Raw genomic sequence first — 5,755 nt, 5'->3', positions numbered from 1 at the left:
CAGGATATTATGGAATCACAAACGATGAGGCGAAGATATTTGTGACTACTTTCAATCTTGCCTATCGGAGAATAAATCTCGAGAAAATCTTAAAGAAAATAATACTCAATCACGATAGAAAACAACAAGATCAGAAAACACAACTATAGAGAAAATAGTTGGGTCTGGCTTCACAATCCCAATGAAGTCTTTAAGTCGTTAACCTACAGGGTTTCGTGAAAAACCTAAGGTTAAAGGAGAATCGACTCTAGTTGCAACTAGTATCACACAGGAGGTGTGGGGATTAGGTTTCCCAGTTGCTAGAGTTATCCTTTATATAGTCTCCAAATCAGGGTTTGCAATCAATGTTACCATGGTAACAAAGCATTCAATATTCATAGTTAGATGAAAACCTGGTTAGATCAAGCTAATATCTTTCAACCGTTAGATCGAACTTAGCTTGTTATACACAAATGAAATGTACCGTCATTTAGATAAATGTAACTGTACCTAAACGTGTACACTTAGTTGGTTCAACAATAGTTAACCAATGGTTAGCCATATGAGCACTTTCATATCAAACTGATTCATCTTTATCATAACTAGTTCAAATGACACAAATGAAACTAGTTAGAGAGTTGTTCAATTGTTTATATTCTCATAGAAATATACAAGACACAATTGAAGCAAAATCGATTTTGATTCACTCGAATCATTTCATGAACATTATAGCCACGGTTTGCAAAAGATTGCATTCATTATTATATAAATGTATTAGCTCATAAACAAACCGATTTTAGAACATAACCTACTTAAGTATGCAAACGGGTACGCAGACCTAAGTAGCCGGACTGAGTCTGGTTACGCTAGTACGCGTACGGGTATGCATACCATTTCCTTTTCCAAACTCCAGCAGATATTCATGGAACATGAACTTCCACCAGTATGCGTATGGGTACGCATATTTGGTTCACGTACTTCCATAAACATCCAGTACGCACATGGGTACGCATACCAAGGTTCACAGATTTTGGACTTTTACACAAAGGTGAACACACACACTATGTTTATATACAATCATGGTTATGTGTTCTAAACCCTCATTTCAATCATTGAAACATTCTTGGAAGACGACAATAGCCGTCCCACACAAACTATGAGCTTCAAAGCAATTTTCAAGTGATCGAATGATCAATACGAAACATTTTGAGACTACATCAAATGGCTGTCTTACAAGGCGATTTTCACATGATTATCTTTTGACTTTCGTCAAGATTAAAAGATGAACTTGGTTAAAGCGAAAGCTTACCAACACATATTTTGAGAAATAAATAAGTGAGATAAACTGGGCTTGAAATACCAAATGTCTAGAATTGAAGTCTATATAGCAATACGACTATTTGTCTCAAATAGGAGATAGAGTAGATAGACTTTTGAGTGGTAGATGACTTCAAGTCTCCACATGCCTTTTGTTGATGAAGATCCACAAGTTCCCTTGAGTAGTTCTTCGTCATTCAATGAACGTCGTGAAGTCTAAAGCTCAACTACACTTTCTATCTTAATACGAGACTTAGCTATAAGTAGACTAGAAATCAAGACTTATAGTTTTGGCAACTAAACTTGACAAACAAGCTTGAGATAGCAACACTTGCGAGTTCGACCGAGCAGTGCTCTAACAAAATATCCTTCAGAAGAGACTTCCCTATTCTGATTTTTGCTGGATCAGAACAAGCTAAATCACATGAATTCTCTCCATGATATTTCTTGCACAATACACCATTATTTTTGGCAAGGAGAGAGGCATGAAACCTCCAGCGACAACTATGCTTTTACTTGTAATTACACTCCACATTGTATTGTTTCTAGTTACTCTTACGTAATTCATACTTACTGATGCGTGTCGTAAGTGCAACAAATTAATTAAGATTTTTCCCACTAATTAACTGGTAATATAGCGGTAGTAAGGATCGTTCCCACAGAGAGCTGTGTAATTGAAAGGTTATTTGATCAGCAAAATAAAGTAAATAACAAATGAGGGATTGGTTTTAAGATAAATAAAAAGATAATAAGAAAACAAAGATGATTAAGGAATCATTCGCCGCCACTGAACATAAAATACTCGTTTATACCTTGTTAATTTTCTATTATCACCAACTGTAGAATAGCAATAAGCTCTGCTATCCCCGGAATTCCTGTTGTCACTAGATACGAAAGCGCTCAACTACCAGATTCTATCCATCTGAGCCACCATGAATAAGCTCTCAAGGTGTAACCCATCGAATGTATTACGTTTTGTGAATTAGGTTGATCCTAGCATCGGAGGTATAAGCTCGGTCTTCTTACTAGTATCATCTCTATACACAATTGCTTAACAAAATCCCTCTGTCAGCTTTTGCGATGTACTACTTGTGTATGAAATTGAGTGACTATTACATGTATCACCAATCCCAATACTAGTAGAAGAATTATCATTAGGTTAATTCAAATGGCCAGTTGAATAACCCAGTAATAATCTTAGACAATAAAAACAATAGAGATAATCGACAAGAAAAATCAAATTAAAATAAACTTGTAAACAGAATCAGAATTCCATTATGAAAAATCAGGACTTTGAAATCATCCCTAATCAGTAAATTTAGATACACATGGATTTACTAAAACCCATGAGAAATATGTGAAAGAAGAAGAAGAAAATAGATTGGTTTCCCCCTAAAGGGGTAAACCCTAAGATATGAAATAAAACCTTTCCTCTTTCTTTCCTCTGTATTTTTCTCTCCCAAAAATTGAATGAAACTCTTCTGGGCTTGGCTGCTTTATATGGGCAACGGTTAGGTATGTGTGATCCACAAAATTCGCATTCGATAAACAATGAAAGTCGGTTGTGGAGAGTTTTGAATCTTTGGGAAACAGGTGCTCTAACTTGGCGTAGCAAGGAGCTTCTTAGTAGACTAGACACGGCTTTTGATGGGTTTGAACTTCAGTGGGGACTTGTGTGAGCCAATGGCCTGTTCTAACCTCATCAGTACATGCATCTCCGATGCTTCTCATTTTATCAAACTCCAACTTTTCCATTCCGCGTCGAATCTTTCCACTGCTCGGAAATATTCTTTGTATCTATCCTCAACTAGTCTTTCACAGCAAACAAACTTCATCACCGCCTCCCTGACTTCTCTCAAACTCGGTCCCATATCCAAGTTCGGATCTGTAACTCCATCTTAACCTCTTCTATCACCGATGATGATCATCAGAAGCTTCGAGTCTCAGCTGCTAAGCCTTCGTTTCCTGTTCTTATTCTCTCTGACTTGCTCGAATCCTTCCATGCTTCACCGGAACTCCCCTTGAATCATCACATATTGTCAATGACAACAGTGAAGACAACTCCTTCATGCCAACACCTCTTCTCCATCAATGGCCGATAATGGTAGCAGCACCACTGATGTATAAATCCCTATTTCAAACTCGAGCCGTCTCTTCTAGCACCATCAGCAACCCAGTGGCAATTACTATCATCGTAATCTTCTCCATCAATTACATGTCGCGATAATCATGATCGACCAATGGCAGCAACGATTTTGTCCCTTGTTTTGTCGTGCTCAAACAATCTCCAAAACCACATCGAACTCGTGGTTTCCATGAATTCTAAAATACTTATAACACTAACAACATCCATGAACGCAGCAGCTCGAGAATGAAGGAAAATAACTGGTCGTGAAAACTCGACCAAGTTCCGTTATGTTGAAGTTAAATGTAGAAGACGGTGGCCCTGAGTAAATAGACCGGGTGCCTTTAATAGCATTTGAATTATGGCTTCCCCTAGTAAATGAATCGACTGCCTTTTAGCAGTTCCTTAGAAACAGGCCACCCCTTATCAGAATGACCGCCCCTTAACGTATAGTGGGTTTCCAATAGCACTTGTCCTGGAAATGACCATTTTGCTCTTTTATTCTTCCAAGTTCTTTTTTTTGCTCAAAATTTCTTCATACGAACTCATAATGACTTCGTCCCTTCGCCGTTGACTTCATCTGCCTGTCCTCTACAGAATGATGACTAGAAATCCTCCATTTGAACGAGTTCCACTGGGTCTTTGGACCTTCTCGACTTATAGACTTTACTTTTGTAGCTATTTTCACTTCTTTTTGGATGATTCACCTAATGAAGACAAATACAAGAAAACAAGCGTAATATGCAATAATTCACCCAAAAGATAGCAATTACTAGCATGGAATTGACACCAAATATATGTGAAATATGCACTTATCAAATTCCCCCATACTTGGCTTTTGCTAGTCCTCGAGCAAACTATCTAAAGTACAACAACTCCATGTCATTGAGGATACGGTTGCACTTAGCATGTGCAACAAGCCTTTAAACCCCTAGGTGTCCCTAGTAGACGAGTTATAGTCTCGTGAGGTCTTACGAGAGGTATACCCACAAAACCTACTCCAACTTCAAAGTTTTCCAGCGTCCCAAGCATCCAAAGAGCTATGAGGACATAGAGTTTCTACATGCTAGTAATAAGACGTTAGAAATACCAAAGAACATATTCATTCTTAAATGTTGAGTGAGAAATAACCACACAATAATGAGAGTACGCGTGTTTGAGAGCGATCAATATGCATTTCTCCTCGACTTCTGCCTAACTTAAAAGGATTTTATGATAATTGCACTCAATAAGACGGCTTTTTTATGGGTCTCACATGTATGCAGGTAGGAATGAAGAGAGAAATCCTACACACATTGAATGGTGGGACGAAAACCTTCCGAATAATTTCTAGAGACTCCAAAAAATCGTGGAAAATAAAGATATTTTTCTGATGATCTCTAAGAAAGGAAATCAACCATATGTAAGGATGGGAGTGCTTACCTCCTTCACATCCGGTCGGTAGTGATGAAAGCACCACTCTCACAGCATCCAATAGAAACGTCTCTCTTCCTTCGGCTCGTCTTCTTCATCTTCTTAGTCTTCGTTCTACGGTCTTCAACGATTGATGATAAACTCTTGAAATTCGTAGAGCTTTAACAATTTGTAACTCTTTTCCTCAATTTCCTTGTTGCTTGAAAATTCTTTATATATTTTTCTTACTCATGACCTTATTGAACAAATAACAACCTAAATGCAAATCTTTTTGTATTTTCTTTATTTTTTTTTCTTTCTTCTTTTTTCAATTTTTTTTTTCATTTTTTTTTCTTTTTTCAATATATTTCCTTGTTATAAAAAGATTGCAACTACAAAATAATAACGGAATTAAAATGGCATGGCCATAAAAGAAGTATTTTACCACTTTGATCTTCACAACTTGTATTGTCTTCGTATCATAAAATTCAATAACTCTCATCTTTTGATTTTCTTCGCTCTTGTAAATAAGTCGTCAACTTTGACATAGAATTCCGCTCCTTGTATTGTAAGTCTTCAACATGTATTTAAAAATATGCTCATTGTATGTTGCTTTACTTGGATATGAAATCTTCTCTTTCTTGTATTGTTGCTTGTAAACCTTAAACGTCTTCAATTTTCCTTGTAGATTTTGATGTCGCTCCCTTGTTGATGATGATGTGTTTCTATGGACTTGTTGTTGGCGAGAGAGAGAGAATGGTGCTAACTTCAAATCAAACTACAAGAAGGTGGTTTTCATCTATAGACGTCACCCTCATGATTGACAAAATTAGCACTCAAGAGATCAAAGAGTAGTGCTTCTATTGGTGGGAGGTCGGGTAGCTCACCATTCTACCCGGAATTAACGTACAGTGACACACACTCAAAAAAAAAGCTCTTTAG

Source organism: Papaver somniferum, chromosome 1, assembly GCF_003573695.1.
Source record: "Papaver somniferum cultivar HN1 chromosome 1, ASM357369v1, whole genome shotgun sequence".
In the NCBI taxonomy this organism is placed as follows: Eukaryota; Viridiplantae; Streptophyta; class Magnoliopsida; order Ranunculales; family Papaveraceae; genus Papaver; species Papaver somniferum.
This window is presented reverse-complemented; position numbering follows the sequence as displayed.